The 17,541-nt window shown below is 43.7% G+C and overlaps 2 protein-coding genes across 3 annotated transcripts in view; both read right to left on the bottom strand.

The window, feature by feature from the left end:
* The window catches only part of ADAM19 (ADAM metallopeptidase domain 19), a 98,905-nt gene that overhangs the window by 69,180 nt on the left and 12,184 nt on the right, over positions 1-17,541 (bottom strand). The window lies entirely within an intron of this gene.
* MED7 (mediator complex subunit 7) overlaps positions 1-17,541 on the bottom strand; it is a 437,050-nt gene that overhangs the window by 408,596 nt on the left and 10,913 nt on the right. The window lies entirely within an intron of this gene.

The raw sequence follows: 17,541 nt of genomic DNA, 5'->3' as shown, positions 1-17,541 counted from the left end.
TGACACCATGCATAGGGCAGGTGTAACTGTCTGGTCCCCAGAAGGCACTGTTTCACAGCTCATCTTCCTTCCTGCAACAGCTGCAAACCAGTGTGGTAATCAATTTCCAGTTTCTCCTAACAAGCTGTCTACACAGTTATGGAGAAGGGATGTGTATGTGCACGCGTGCATGTGTGTGCGTGTGTGTGTGTATGTGTATGTGCGTGTGTGTGTGTTGTGAGCAGAGAGCAAGACCAGTCTGGGGATCAGGAACTAAGGATACTCACTCAACATGGCTGCCCTCCTTCTCCAAACCCATATTCCTATCACCATATCCCAGAGAGGCCAGTTTGACCTTTGCATTCTTACCCAAGCCCCAAATCTAGCATCAGTGAGTCAAGAGATAAAGAGCTTCTAGAATACAAAGAGCCTGACATTCCTCCCCACACTTAGATCACCCTTTTCCCCAGCACTCCAGTCTCCCTCCAAAGGAGTCCCTTTCCATGACTTGCCCTTCCCTTCCCCAGAAGGGAGCCCTTGGAAAAAGAAACCATGCTTGATATAATGCAGCCATTATAGCTCCTTGGCCCTTCTGGCCTTCTCCCCAGGGAGACTGATGCAAGAGGAGAAAATGTGGAGACTGCCAGTTTTCTGCAAGGAGGAAAGGGGGGAAGTGAGACACATGGGAGCCATGGAAGAAGCTGGAAAAGAGCCACAAGTACAGAAGTCATAAAGACCCCATTTCTCCTTCCACTGGCTGAGGAAAGTCCGGCCCAGCTCCACCTACTCAATGATATCATTGTTTTCAACAAAAGCCAGTTTCAGAATCCCTAGAGAGGTCCCCAGTGAAGCCTCAGCTGCTGGAATGGGCAGAGGTCTCACCAGTTCCTAAGAGATCAAGTGCTTAGAATTTTAGATAAGGAGGAAAAAACAGAGAAAACCAGGGGAGGCACAGATTTTGCTTCTGCTGGGCCTGTCAGCGCTAGGGAAAGAGTACAGGATACTGCTTTTCACATAGGTTTTATTATTGCATCCCCATGATGATCCTGCCAAGTTGGTGACTAGGAATTATTACCTAGTCTAATTAGTCTATTGAGTCTAATTACCTATCCAATGAGAAAACTAAAGATCCAAGGAAAGAGGTGGCTTGTCCAAGGTCCCACCACAAGCTAAGGAAAAATCAAGGGACAGACACCACCCTTGCTATGGTTTGAATGTGTCCCCCCAAAAGCCTGTGTTGGAAACTTAATCCCCAATGCAACAGTGTTGGGAGGTAGACCTGATGAGGAGAGATTAGTCCATGAAGGCTCCACCCTAATGAATGGATTAATGCTGTTATAAAAGGGCTTGAGGCTGCAAGTGTGCTCTCTTGCTCTTTTTTTCATGTGCTCTCTTGCCCTTCTACCTTTCACCATGGGGTAACATAGCAAGAAGGCCCTCAACAGATGCTGGTACCTTGATATTGGACTTCCCAGCTGGCAGAACTGTGAGAAACAGATTTCTTTTCTTTATAAGTGACCCAGTCTCTAGGATTCTGTTTTGCCAATGCAAAATGAATTAAGACAACTATCCTGCTACTTATTCAAGCTAGAAACTTTGGACTCTCCCTTGAAACCACCCTCTCCCTCAGCCCACATGCAACCCATTTCCCAGTTTCCATGATTCCACCCTATAAATATCTCTGGAATCTATCCTCTTCTCTTTATATCAGCTACCTCTTCCCTAAATTAGTCCTTCTCAAATGAATTTTGGATGCTGTCACTATGTGACTTTTAAAATATTCTTCATCCGCTTCCCATTGCCCTCGAGATAAAAGTCCAAACTCTTTAAAGTGCCTGCAAGGCCCTTTAAGGACTCACCTCTGCCTGCCTCACCAATTTCTTCTCATCATTTCCTTCCTCCTTCTCTCTGTTCTAACTATAGAGAACTTCTTTTCATTTTCAATGTCATTCTTGCCTTTGGGCCTTTGATCCTGTGATTTGTGCTGCTTGGCACATACTCGCTGTTGCATGAGCCAACTCTGCCACACTCTCCACCACCACCACACTCCCCCTTTTCTTTACTTCCTCCTATAAGACTTCCCGTGCCCCCAGTCCAGGGGAAGTTCCCCTTCCCCATGTTCCTACAGTACCCTCTACTTCCTCCCTCCTAGCAAGCCCCACATTGTTCTGTAACTGTTTAATTATCTGTCCCCTCTTCTAAGTTCTAAGCCCCATGATGGCAGAGACTATTTTGATCACTACTGATTCTCCCATGAATACCCAGGACCTATCCCAGTGCCTGCCACATAGTTGGCACTCACAATATTTGTTTAACGAAGGAAGAGAAGAAAAGAACGACGTAAATTAGGAATTCTCAATGAGTAGTCCAGAGCTCAAGCCCAGTACACTGGGAAGGGACTTGCCAGAAAAGCCAGGGATTCTCTGACTCAATACCTGCCCCAGTTGAGTTTGTGCAAGACCTAGCAACTTGCCCCAGAGTACCCAAAAGACGACTCACTTAGTTTATTCAAGGGGTCAGCCAAAGGTCTGTATATATCACTGAGTTCTAAATAAAGAAAAAGCAAACATTAATTGCTCAAAATCAAAAATATCTCCTGGGTGAAGTGTAAATGTAGTTTCATTTTCAGGACAGAATCTGTCCAGGGGCCACACTGTCAGCCTCCTCTCACTTTTCTCCAGGATAGTCATGCTCCATTGCCCAAGCACAAAGCATAAAGAGTAGGAAATATCCTCCAATTTCCAGAGAGCCTAGATGAAGAGCTTAGTCACATCCTCGGAGCTGGGAGAAAAGAGAGGGCCAAAAGGGCCTCTCCCAAATCCAAATGTATATCCATAAATCCATCTGCATCCCGCCCACCAGCCTTGCATCTCAGGAGGCTTCCCCATCTACAGAAGTTGTGAAGAAGCCATCACTGCCTTGCAATCCATGGGCTCCATCCACCAAGTACACCTCCATCCCCTTGGCTCGGCCCAAATTGTTCTTCAGTGGGGAGGGGTGGGAGGAAAGCTGCTTCTCTTCCAAGGTGTAGAAATACAGCCTAGCTTTAGAGCGCACTTCAAGCATGTTTCCTAGAAGTAGATCACCTACTTCCCTGACCACATGGGTCTACCTGAGGCAAGAGAACGCAACTCAAAGCCAAAAATGGGAGAATTAAAATATTGAGCTCTACGCCACTCAAATTCTCTGGTAGCCCACCAGTGAAGGAAAAGCAACCCATTCTCCAACCTCAACATATCACTCTTCTGAATTCAAATGATTTGGCTAGTTAGGGATACTAAATTCCTAAAAGATTAGTAGCACTGTAGTTTTAGGTTCCCTTTGATCCAGACCAAACTTTTACACATTGTTTTCTCAGTCTGAATTCCTTTCTCATTCTCCATTCATCTCATCTCCCTCCCTCATCAAAAGCCTCCCTTCATTCTGCAAGACAATATTCCAAGTAACCCCCATTCGGGAAGGTTCCCCTCTTCCCCAGTCACAAATTCCCATTCCTCTTGCCTTCGCAGTACTTTACTTTCAATTCTACCATGTAAATTTGTAATCTGTCTTGGATTATGCTGTTGGCATGTTGTTTTCTCTCCCACAGAGTCTAAACTGCCAGAAGGTAAGAATATCCTGTTTTCATGCCTAATCTCTACAGCACCTAGCACAGGACTTTACATAGAGGTGCTTAATCAGTATCCCCTGAAATCAAGCTTGTAGAATGTTTGATTTAAAAGGCATATGAGGCATTTAAAACATAAAGTTTAAAAGGCAGATCTATCAACTAATGAATGGATTAACAAAATATGGTATATCTATACAATGTAATACTACATAGCAATAAGAAGAAATACTGATACGTACTGCAACATGAATAAACCTCAAAAACATTACCCAAAGTGAAAATAGCCAGTCAAAAAGACCACATATGGTATAATCCCATTTATATGAAACATCCAGAATAAGTAAATCTAGAGACATCAGATTGCCAGCTTCACAGGACTGACGTGGGGTTGGGGAGAATGAAGAATGACTGTACTTGTTTTCTAGGACTACCTTAACAAAGTGTCACAAACCAAGTGGCTTAAAAGTTGGAAGTTCACTGCACTCCAGCCTGGGCGACAGAGCAAGACTCCGTCTCAAAAAAAAAAAAAAAAAAAAAAAAGTTGGAAGTTTATGTCACACAGTTCTTGAGGCTAAAAGTCCAAGATCAAGGTGTCATGCTCTCTATGCAGGTGCAAGGAAAGGGCTTATTCCAGGCCTCTCTCCTGGCTTCTGAGTTCCTTCGCTTGTGGTGGCATAACTCTAATCTTCACATGGCATTCTCCCAGAGTATGTGTCTGCTTCCAAACCTCCCCCTTCTAAAAGGACACCAGTCATGTTGGATTAGAGACCTGCCATACTCCAGTATGATCTCATCTTAACTAAATACATCCACAACTCAATTTCCAAATAAGGTCACTTTGAGGTACTAGGGATAAAGACTTCAACATATGAGTTTGAGTTTGGGGGGACACCATTCAACTCATAACACTGCTAATGTTTTCCTTTTGGAGTGGTGAAAATGTTCTAAAATTAGATTATGTCAATGGCTGCATGACTTTGTAAATATACTAAAACAGATAAAATTGTGTACTTTAAATGAGTGAACTATATGTTATGTGAGTTATATCTCAGCAAAGCTGTTTGAAAAAAAAAGACAAGAGAGTTTGGGTTTAAAGAGTCTGCCCAAGCTCAATAAATCAACTCAATGGTGTGTTTGGGAAAACAGGATCTCTCAACAAGGGTAGTGAGATATAAACTTGTAAAGAAGCCAAGGGCAACTTGCCTCTATATATCCATGTTACATGTAAATTCTCTTTGACTCAGTTGGGTATACAGTGATTCATAACATTATTCTCTCCACTCTGCATATTTGATAATTTTTCATTATAAGAAACTGTAAGAGTTAATCATGCATACACATAGAATATAATATCACACAGCCATGAAAATGATATGATAGTCTCTTCAATAAATGGTGGGAAAACTGGATATCCATATGCAGAAAAATAAAACTAAACCACTATCTCTCACTGTATACAAAAATCAAATCAAAATGGATTAAAGACTTAAATCTAAGACCTCAGGCTGGGCACAGTAGTTCATGCCTGTAATCCCAGCACTTTGGGAGGCCGAGGCAGGCGGATCACCTGAGGTCAGGAGTTTCAGACCAGCCTGGTCAATATGGCAAAATCCTGTCTCTACTAAAAATACAAAAATTAGCTGGCGTGGTGGTGCACGCCTGTAATCCCAGCTACTCAGGAGGCTGAAACAGGAGAATCAATTGAACCAAGAAGGCAGAGGTTGCAATGAGCTGAGATCATGCCATTGCACTTCAGCCCTAAGCAACAAAGTGCGATTCTGTCCCCTCCCCGCAAAAAAAACTAAGACCTCAAACCATTAAACCACTACAAGAAAACATGGGGGAAATCTCCAGGACGTTCGTCCAGGCAAAATTTCTTGAGCAATACCCCACGAGCACAGGCAACCAAAGAAAAAATGGACAAATAGGATCACAACAAGTTAAAAAGCTTCTGAACAGCAAAGGATACAATCAACAAAGTGAACAGACAGCCCAAAGAATGGGAGAAAATATCTGCAAACCACCCATCTGACAAGGGCTTAATAACGAGACTATATAAGGAACTCACACAACTCTATAAGGAAAAAAAAGCCTAATAATTCAATCAAAAGATGGACAAAAGCTTTGAATAGACATTTCTCAAAAGAAGGCATAAAAATGGCAAACAAGCCTATGAAAAGGTGCTCAACATCACTGATCATCAGAGAAATGCAAATCAAAAGTACAACGAGCTGGGTGCTGTGACTCATGCCTGTAATCCCAGCACTTTGGGATGGATCATTTGAGGCCAGGAGTTTGAGAACAGCCTGGTCAACATGGCAAAACCCCATCTCTACTAAAAATACAAAATACAAAAAAATTAACCAGGTGTGGTGGCGTGCACCTATAGTCCTGGCTACTCAGGAGACTGAGGCACGAGAATCACTTGAACCCAGAAGGCGGAGGTTGCAGTGAGCCAAGATCGCACCACTGAACTCCAGCCTCGGGGACAGATCAAGACTCTGTCTCAAAAAACAAAACAAAACAAAACAAAACAAAAAAAACTACAATGAGATATCATCTCACCCAGTTGAAAGACAGGCAATAATAAATGCTGGTGAGGTGAGGATGTGGAGAAAAGGGAACCCTTGTGCACATTGTCGGTGGGAATATAAATTAGTACAACCACTATGTCATGCTACCATATGATCCAGCAATCCCACTGCTGGGTATAGACCCAAAAGAAAGGAAATCAGTGTGCCAGGCGTGGTGGCTCACGCCTGTAATCCTAGCACTTTGGGAGGCTGAGGCGGGTGGATTGCCTGAGCTCATGAGTTCGAGACCAGCCTGGGCAACAGGAGTTCGAGGCCAGCCTGAGCAACAAGGTGAAACCCCGTCTCTACTAAAAATACAAAAAGTTAGCCAGGCATAGTGGTGCATGCCTGTAATCCCAGCTACTCGGGAGGCTGAGACAGGAGAATCGCTTGAACCTGGGAGGCGGAGGTTGCAGTGAGCTGAGATTGTGCTATCGCACTCCAGCCTGGGTGACTGAGTGGGACTCCATCTCAACAAAAAAAGAAAAAAAGAAAGGAAATCAATATACTGAAGACATATCTACACTCCTATGTTTGTTGCAGCAGAGTTCACAATAGCCAAGATTTGGAAGCAACCTAAGTCTCTATCTGGGATGAATGGATACAGAAAATGTGGTACACATACACAATGGAGTACCATTTTGCCATAAAAAAGAATGAGCTCCAGTCATTTGCAACAACATGGATGGAACTGGAGATCATTACGTTCAGCGAAATAAGACAGGCACAGACATTGTAGGATCTAAAAATCAAAATAATTGAACTCATGGACAGAGACAGTGATGGTTACCAGAGGCTGGGAAGAGTGTAGTGGGGAGATGTAGATAGTTAGTGGGTACCAAAAAAAAAAAAAAAAAAAGAAAGAATGAATAAGACCTATTATTTGATAGCACAACAAGGTGACCATCATCAATAACAATTTAACTGTACATTTTTAAATAAAGAGTATAATTGGACTGTTTGCAATGCCTGAGGGAATGGGTACCCTTGTCTTCATGATGTGCTTATTTCACATTGCATGTCTGTACCAAAACATCTCATGTACCCCATAAATACATACACTTACTATGTATGAACTCATGAAAATTAAAAATTAAAAAAGGAAAAAATAAAATTACTGAGACTTGTTTTATGGGGTCAAAGTCAGTAAAAATAAAACTTCTAATTAATTTTTTAAATATGATAAAGGTACATGGAGACATATTTATAATATACTCATAATGCAAAATGGTACATTCAACCTTTGGGGAGGTATCTGTTGTTGTATAAATGCAAAATGGTACATTCAGTCTTTAGAGAGGTATCTGTGGAGTGAGAGGTACAACTTGTCAAAATTTAAAAACGTTTTAATTATGTACTCCATAGGATCCTGTAACTCTACATCTAGGTATAGTCCTACAGAAATACTTGCAAATGTGCTTACAGGTTATGTACAATCCTATTACTAGGATTATTTGTAATAACAAGAAATCAGAAACCTAACTGTTAGTTAATAAGGAAATTAATAAATTTTGATTCATCCATTCAGTGGAATCCTATGTCACCATTAAAAAGAATGAAACAGGTCTATACACATGCACACGTATGTTTATTGCGGCACTATTCACAATAGCAAAGACTTGGAATCAACCCAAATGTCCATCAGTGACAGACTGGATTAAGAAAATGTGGCACATATACACCATGGAATACTATGCAGCCATAAAAAAGGATGAGTTTGTGTCCTTTGTAGGGACATGGATGCAGCTGGAAACCATCATTCTTAGCAAACTATCACAAGAACAGAAAACCAAACACCGCATGTTCTCACTCATAGGTGGGAACTGAACAATGAGATCACTTGGACTCGGGAAGGGGAACATCACACACCAGGGCCTATCATGGGGAGGGGGGAGGGGGGAGGGATTGCATTGGGAGTTATACCTGATGTAAATGACGAGTTGATGGGTGCTGACGAGTTGATGGGTGCAGCACAGCAACATAGCACAAGTATACATATGTAACAAACCTGCACGTTATGCACATGTACCCTAGAACTTAAAGTATAATAATAAAAAATAATTAAAAAAAAAAAAGAAACAGGTCTATAAATGTGCTCATGTGGAAAGACACTGAAGACAAAAAATAAAAAAGCAAATTATAAAATAGTGTATCAAGTATGATACCATGCATTTAAAAACTCTATAACTTGTTTAATTTTTCTCTGAAGTTTTATTATGAAAAATGTCAAACATTCCAAAAAGTTCCATGTAAAATCTTTTAAATGTTTTCATAATGCCCATGCTATATTTTCAAGTGAAAAAAAAAATAGGTTACAAAACCAAGAATACAGTATGACCTCATTTGTATATAAATATACATAGGGATTTTTAAATCTACATAAAATACTAAGTTCATGGTAAATGCTCACTCCCTCAATGCCAGTTGTTGTTATCTGAAGGTAAGCAGCCTGATGATAAAGGGATCCCCAAACTCAAGCACTCCTGACTTCTTCCAAGTCCACAGCTTCCCTTAGTTCGGATAAGGGTCCATCTAAGGCCAACAGGGCAGTTGACAGCTTCCTCCCATTCATTTTACCCCGTGCTCCTGCTGAAGAGCAGCCAGGAGAAATAAGCTTGAGACAAAAGAAAACCGTGGACATCCTTCCTGGCTGCACTGGCTGCGGCTCCCTGGAAGGAGAGCCGGAACCAGTGGACAAATCCCAACCTCATATTGGACAGTTCAGGGCCTCATCTGATTCTGCAGGCACAGAAAAGAGGTACAGTTTGGCCCACTGGAGAACACTGCAAAGCAGTGTTTTCGAGACACAATTAGGTCAAACTGGGCATCACTGGAGAGCAGAAGTAATTTCCTCCCAGGGGCAATGGATTTTAAGGTCAACCCTTCTTAATTACATTTGGAAACCAGCTCAGGGGAATTCCCTCTGACTTCATTCTTAAATGTTTTTCTGACCCTGGAAAACACAAATAACAGTGTCTATTTATTGTGCCCTCATAGTGCACCAGGCACCCTGTAAATCCTTTAAAAGCATTACGTTATTGAATTCCACACACATCCTATGAGGTTATTATCCCCATCACGTAGATGAGAAAACTGAGACTCCCAAAGGTTGAGTGACTTGACAAAGCTTATACCTCCAGGTAGTGCAAGGAGCCAAGCTTGGGATCCACACCTGCCTGGATTACACTATCACATTACACTGACATGAAAATTCTAACCAGGGCCTGGGAAGGGTAGGAGGAAAGGGAAGGGGGAGAGTAGAATAGTGGAGAAGAAATGCCAGTGCTAACCAAAGAAGAGACCAAAGCACACTGAGCCAGGACTATGCATCTCAGAGGCAATATACTGCCCCTGTTAAAAGCCTGGACTTGGGAGTCAAACAGATCTAGCTTCACATCCTGGCCCTGCCCTTCCCACCCACATGACTTTGAGCAAGTCACACTGCTCCACACCTCAGGGTCCCCATCTGCCAAATAGGGCTAATACAGGAATCTACTCTTCACTGGTTGGTTGTAACAAGAGAATGAGATGACCCAGGTAAATACCAGAGTACAATGCCTGTTATACAGGCATCTCTTACATTTTAGCTATCACCATTTATTAATACGTGACAATCATTCCTAGTTATCCTCAGCCAGAAGTTCCCTAAGGGCAGACAGAGCATCAGAGAACATGACCCGGAACTTAGGTAATGTAGATAAGCAATAACCACACAGATTATTGCTCAATATGTTTTTTTCTCTTGTCATTTTCATGCTTGAAGAAAGCTGCAAGGGCCACACGTCACGACTGGCATCCCCAAAACACCTGAAAATATTTCTTCTGGACTTTGCATTAATACAAATTAGCGTGTATTGAAAACCTGCTTGTTATGTGCCAGACGTTGTACTAAGCACATTGTAATACATTATCTCCTAACCTCACAAACCCTGTGTGGGTGTTTCCTGGGGCCAGTGTGTAATAAACTGTCACAAATTTGGTGGCTTCAAACAACAGAAAATTGTTTTCACACAGCAGGAGAGGTCAGAAGAGTGAAATCGGTATTATTGGGCCAAAATCAAGGGGTCAGCAGGGCTGCACACCCTCTGGGAGAATCTGTTCTTTGCCTCTTCCAGCTTCTCCTTGGCTCGTGGCTGCACCACTCTAATCTCTGCCTCTGTGGCCACATCACTGTCTCCTGTTCTGTCTGTAGTCAAATCTCCTTCTGCCTCCCTCTTACAAATATATTTGCCATTGTATTTAGGGCCCATCCAGGTAATCCAAGATAACCTTCCCATCTCAAGATCTTTAACTTTGTCGTTGTTGTTGTTGTTGTTTGAGACGGAGTCTCAGAGTCTCGCTCTGTCACTCAGGCTGGAGTGCAGTGGTGTGATCTCGGCTCACTGCAGCCTCTGCCTTCCGGGCTCAAGTGATTCTTCTTTACTGCAACCTGTTTTATCAGCAAGGTTTTTATAACCTTTTTTTCTTTCTTCTTCTTCTTTTTTTTTTTTTTTTGAGATAGAGTCTCGCTCTATCGCCCAGGCTGGAGTGCAGTGGCACAATCTCGGCTCACTGCACCTCCACCTCCTGGGTTCAAGCAATTTTTCTGCCTCAACCTCCCGAGTAGCTGGGATTACAGGGGTGTGTACCACCACGCCCAGCTAATTTTTGTATTTTTAGTAGAGACTGGGTTTCACCATATTGATCAGGTTGGTCTCGAACTCCTGACCTCAGGTGATCCACCTGCCTTGGCCTCCCAAAGTGCTGGGATTACAGGCGTGAGCCACCATGCCGGGCCTCAAGATCTTTAACTTAATCACATCTGCAAAGATTCTGCCACATGTTTCAGGGATTAGAATGTGGTTATTGTTGGAGGGGAGAGGGCACATTTTTTAGCCTTCCACACCCTGCAATGAAGGTATCAATGTCTCTATTTTCTATGCAAGTGCTATAATGTAGTAAGAGGCAGGCAGGCCTGAGTTTGACTCCTGGCTATGCCCAATGCTGGGTAAATTACTTAAACTCCTTGTGCTTGAGTTTCATTACAAAATGCAGACAATATCTCATTCAAAGGGTTGCCATGAGGATTCAGTAAGACACTGTGTGAAGTGCCTTTTCCGAGGTATCCATTCTCAGCAAATGCTCACAAAGCAGTGAGTATTATTATTATTTGAGACAGCATCTAGCTCTGTCAACCAGGCTAGAGTGTGGTGGTATGATCTCAGCTCACTGCAACCTCCACCTCCTGGGCTCAAAAGATCCTCCCACCCCAGCTTCCTGAGTAGCTGGGACTACAGGCATGTGCCACCATGCCTGGCTAATTTTTGTGGGGGTTTTTGTTTGATTGGTTGGTTAGTTTTGGTAGAGATAGGGTTTTGCCGCATTGCCCAGGCTGGTCTCGAACTCCTGAGCTCGAGCGATCCACCCGCTTCAGCCTCCCAAAGTGCTAGGATTACAGGCATGAGCCACTGCACCTGGCCAAGTAGTATTACTATGAATACAGATGAAGAAGTAAAACTTAGAAGGCAAGTGACGTACCAAAAACCACCCAACCAGGAAGTGTCAGTATCTGGAATTGAATTGGGGTCTCTGGGACCAAAGTCCAAATCTGTTCTACTCTATGGATTAGGATGTTTAAGGCTTGTGTGCACATGGTTTTCAGAATCAACACACCTAGGCTATTTCAGTTTTGGATGCACTCTGATACTTCAGGCAAGTGTATCATGAAGCTGCATCCCTTCAGATCACCAGGCTTATTACTGAGTCTGAGCTTAAGCAATGGACCCTAAGAAAGTGATATCATGTTTCCAGCAATTTAGAAATAATGGCATCTTAGTCCATTCAGGCTGCTATAACAAAACAGCATAACCTGGGTAGCAAATAAGCAACAAATGTACTTCTCACAGTTCTAGAGTCTGGGAAGTCCAAGATCAAGGGATCAGCAGATTTGGGGTCTGGTGAGGGCCCTCTCTCCGTTCATAGATAGTAGCTGCTAGCCATGTCTTCACCTGGTGGAAAAGGTGAGCTAATTCTCTGGGGTCTCTTCTATCAGGGCACCAATCCTATTCATGAGAGCAGAGCCCTCATAAACGAATCATCTCCAAAAGGCCCCACCTCCTAATACCATCACCTTGGGGACTAGGATTTCAATGTAAGAATTTGAAGGGAGACAGAAACATTCAGTACATTGCAAATGGAGACCCTGCTTATGCAGGGGTGGGGTTGAGAGTTTGGCTTATACAAAAATCACATCAGACTGGCTGGCAATCCATTTGTTCTGCAACTCCGGGCATTTGGGAATTGCAAATGAAATCATTCTCAGTCTACAAAGCTACAATTAGAAACTACATCTCAAACAGGACTACCAGGTCTCTCTGGGACCACGTGCCTAGCACAGCACTTGGAATTTAAATCCACTCATGCATTCACTGCCTTCAGCGTCAACACAGCAGGGTTAAACCAGTTCTTGATACTTCCAAAGAACATTTGAAGAAAATTTCAGACACCACAGGCAGCTCTCATCAAATTCTGGTGTCCCCACCCATTCATCTAACTGTTTCCTCAGCACCCGTCTCCCTGGGTTATACAACCTTAGCCACGGGGAATGGGGAGTACAGCTGCAAGCAGAGTTTGGAAAAACATTTTGAATACTTTAGATCTGCCAAATACTTGGTTAAAAAAATGATATCCTTTAATTTCTTGAGCCATGTGTATTTTAAGTGCAATGTAATCCATATGTCTATGACTCATTTAAATGCAACTCAGTGAAGCATGGTTTACTAAGAGCATTGGGATACCATCTAAGCCTTTCTAAGCTGCTCTTTGATCCAGGAAATTGAATTCTGCCAACAACAAATGAAGCTCCTGACAGGAGAGGGTCAAAGAGAGCTGTCCTTTATCTTAGGTAAGATGTTAAAGTCTACTCTTGACCCGGGAGGAAGCTGGGAGGGTGGAGGTGGGGAGAGCTCCACTGCCTAAGTGGTATTCAGGGCTCTGCTTTGGGTCTGCTACTATTTCTACCAGGCCTCCTTGAAAAACAAGCGCAGGAATAGGAGATGGCAACTAATCTGCCCTGTGTGTTGCTGAAAAATTCCCTTCCTGCCTGCTAATTCTGCCCTTCTTCAATTCCACCAATGTTATGCAATCCAAATTGTATAATGGACTTGAGGAAAAACGAGAATGTTAGGGAGCTAGATTACTCCATTAGCACTGAATGACTGTTAATTTTCCAGACTGTAGTTTGATTTCCAGAACAACAAAAGCCTTCTCCTTCCCTGTGATATCACTGAAGGACTGATAAGAAGTTAGGGATAGGAAGAAAGATTAAAGAGAGAGGTAATGATGGGTATTAAAATCAGTAAACCTCTAAAGGCCAAATTCTGCCTTGACAATTGCTGTTCCCCAGGTGGTTTGGAGGTCGATATACTCACAAAAGAAAACAAACACCCATTCTTATTAACTAAACTTGAGCAAATAGGATCTCTTTAGCTAACTGGGCTGGAGCACAAATGGATGGGGTGAGACCAAAGGACGTCTCTCCCTTTCTCAAGCCATCGTCATTTGGACTTGAGGAAGGACAGTCTACCCAAGAGATGAGAGTCCTAGAATGTGTTTAAGATACTAGAAGACAGAAGCATATGGCCAAAGAGCCTCTGGGCAAAGTGCCTACTAGTTGAGCTGTTCATTTGCTTTTGAAGGTGATCTTGGAATAGAGTGATCCTGCTCGCTAGTAATGTGGCCCAGTGAGCATCCAGGAATCTGGCCGAGCAATTCAGTGTGCCCTCCTTTTGGGAAAAAGCCAAGAAAGGACAGGAGACAGCACCAGGGTTCACATAGCCCTGTTCATCTCCCTGGATGCCTGTAGCTAACTAAGGAGGATTCCATTTGATTTCAGCAAACAAGTTTTTGTCAAATATGGGTTCCTGGGTTGGTGAGGTAGTCTCAGGACATGGGGAGAAGAACATGGAGAAAAAATACGGATTAATGCTCAAATCTGTTGTGCAAACAGCAGTCTGTAAGCTCTGCTCTGTAGTTTCCCTTCTTGTATTTTCTGTTGCCTGAACTGCCAGGTTCTGACCTAGAAGTTCATCCCCAACTTCAAGGTCCCGTGATTTGGGACACCTTTTTCCTTTATCCCACTGCCCACTATTTCCCAGGATGTCTCCAAAGTAGAGCAAATTTCCTGAGGCAGAGACTTCTTTTGTGTTTTTCTACTCACACAGCGTGCTTTAAAGAGGTAGTGCAGGAAGAGCCTTCCGAGCCTAGAGCCTATCCGGGGCCAAAATCTGCATTTCACAGATGAGAAAGCTGAGGCTCAGGGGAGCTGGCTGGCTTGTTGACCAATTCCACATCATCTGTCTCTGAGGTCAATGCTATGTCCACCGTGCCACACTGCCTCAATCACTAGTTTCTCCAAACAACAGCTAGGCACCAATCTTTGCAAATTATGTGATTACAAGTGTATATAAATATTAAACAATGTAATATATACTTTATTAGAGCAGAGGACTGTCTTCATGACATCCAATTGAGTTCAAAAAAGGAAATGCTGGAGCAATATGTCTGGCATAATCTCATTTCTGCTCCTCCCTCCTCAACAAAAATAGCAGCTTCTGTGTGACTGTGTCTGTATGTGATTGTGTCTGTGAGGATTCATGTGCATGTTCTTGTACGCATAGAAAAGGTCCAGGGTTTGCTCACCAAACAGCAGTGGATTTTCCTTGTTGGGGGGGAAACTTTCATTCTTTTGTTTATTCGGAATTGCTACATGTTTTACAATAAGCATGATTTGCTTTGGCAATTTAAAAACAATGAACAAGAAATAATCACAGCAACCTTAAGCTTGGAATACCAACAAGGCACTCCGCTAGGTCCTTCACCTGTACCATCTCATTTCATACCCCCTGTGGCTCTGTGACATGGGACCATAATTAAACCCCAGATGCACAAGCTGAGGCTTAAAGAGGCTACAAGGTAGTAAGTGGCGGAGCCAGGATCTGAACACAGGAATAACCGACACAAAAGGAATGCTCAGATTATCCCTAAAGGGTCACAGTTTCTCACCTGCACTCAATAGAAAAAAAGAAAGTGTGCCTCTCACGGATGTCATCCGTTTATCCTGAGTTGCTTCAAAGCAGAGAAAGGCTGCCGGCTGCCGTGCTATTGTAGGACACCTCGGAGTGTCTGCCGCCTGAGCTGAAACTCCCTTTGCTGTGTTCCCCCTCCTCTCCTGGCCCATGCCCCATGCCTTTCCATCCTCACCATTCTTGGCAATCTCTCCATGTGTGAATTCCATTAAAGGCTTGCTCACTGCTATTTTGGGCCATGCATTAACACGTGGGCTTTGATTTGATGGGAGAAGGCCAGACACGGCAGGATGATGAAAAAGAAATTTAAAAGGTCCTCTCCCTCCCCCCAGAGTCCCAGAAGCCCTTGCTCACTGCTCCTGGGAGACCTGAGAATCCAGTGTATGGGGAAATGTACAGATGGAGAGTGGAAACCTTCATCATCTATTAGGGCCTTTGAACGTGGCTGTTCCCTCTCCTTGGAATTGTCATCTCTCAGCTGCCCACATGGCTCACTCCATCACCTCCTTCAGGTCTTGGCTCAAATATCAGTTCACCTGCAAGGCCTTCCCTGACTGCCATTCAGAAACAGCAGCTCCCGTTCCACCTCCACACTCCTCTGGCCCCACTCCCTATGTTCCTCTGTCTCGTGCACAGCACCCATCACCTGACAGACGGTGCACTCACTTGTCTGCTTACCACTGCCCACTAGAATAGAAGCTCCATAAAGGCTGAACTGTTTTATTCCCAGCTTTATCCCCAGTACCTGCACTGGTGCCTGAACTATCACAGAGGCACAGTAGATTTTAAAAAATGAATATGTTGGTCAAGGAGGTTGAGAACCAGAGGCTGAGAAATGGCTTGGCCCAGGGCCTAGTTTCCCCCAAATATCATGAGATTATAGAAACTGCAACACAGTGATTTGAAAAATTAGAAAATCATCTCCCCCACTCCAAAGCTGTTTTGAATCCGGACTCGCACGCACCATGAATGAGAAGGCTTTGGGAAATAAACACACTAGGAAGTCGTGTGCAGTTGGAGTTCCGCTCACTAACACATGTTCAAAACAAAAAGCCCAATTTGGATGAAAATAGCAGGAAGCCGTCCCCCAGGGACACCTGGTGAGGTCATATTGCTTGGCTCTGCTGCTTCCATTTTTACCAACTCTGCTGCCTTCTGCCAACTCAAGGAGGCCAGGAACCACATCCAGCCCCATGCGGCTCAATGGGAAACGAGAGCTGCTCTCGGAAAAGCAGATGCTAGAACCACAGCCACGGGTTCTCCTCTGGAGCCTGTGTGGGACAATAAAAATCCCAACAGTGGCTGGTCACTCACCATGCGCTCTGCAAGCACTTCCTGCACTTCACCTCATTTATCTTCACAATCATCCCACGAGGCTGGCCTTATTACCCTCATTTTATAGACAAGGACGCTGAAGTTCCAAAAGATTCAGCCATTTGCCCTGGGTCACATTCTGTAACTCCAGACTCACACCAAGAATACACATGATCCTAGTTTCAGCTCTTGCATTTACCTGCTGGGTGGCCTCGGACAAAGGCCTATCCCTCTCTGAATCAAAATTTCTGCATCTGTAATTTCAGAGTCTTCTAAGATCTTTCCATTCAGTGTTTTCTAAGGCATCTTCCTGCTTTAACTTCCTATGGTCTCTAGCAAATGTTTCAAAATAGGAGGGAAGGAGAGAGACTTGAGTCCTGGGACTCCTGCTTGGCCAGAGACCAACTCCTAAAGATTTTCCCACAACACCAACACTATCACTTGGGCTGACCAGAGGAAGCTGAAGGGCCACAGGCTCTACTGGGGGCAGAACAGGAGATTAGACACAGGCAACAACAGGGAACACTTAGACTAGGGCTAATAGGCTGGGGCCATGAGAAACAAAGGCAGGCCCCTGAAGAACAAATCCTCTAAGGGCCTTTTCTTGAAGGACCAAAGGAAGACAACGCAAGGAAAAATCCAGGGCTAATAGTTGCTGCACTGTCTGGGGATGCAGCTGGCCAGGTCTATTCCAGGGACAACAGAGAGAAGAAACACAGCCTGAACTGGCTTTACTCTCAAGAGGAGAGAAACAAAAATGACTGTGATCCCCATCTTTCTGGCTTCCCGCGGCCACCATGTCCTGGAGGCAGAGGAAGGATGTGGATGAAGCATCACCACTGCACAAGCTGCGAGTTGTATTTTAACCATACTCGGGACACCACTCATCCTCCTTTGCAAGTGCCCAAAAAGCCCAAATTTGGAATAAATTATATTCTCCCTTTCCACCCAAGCCTAAAAGTCATTCCCATCCTTTTGTATACAGGAAGGTCCTTCTTCA

This window comes from Macaca thibetana, chromosome 6, assembly GCF_024542745.1.
Source record: "Macaca thibetana thibetana isolate TM-01 chromosome 6, ASM2454274v1, whole genome shotgun sequence".
Classification (NCBI taxonomy): domain Eukaryota; kingdom Metazoa; phylum Chordata; class Mammalia; order Primates; family Cercopithecidae; genus Macaca; species Macaca thibetana.
This window is presented reverse-complemented; position numbering and strand designations above follow the sequence as displayed.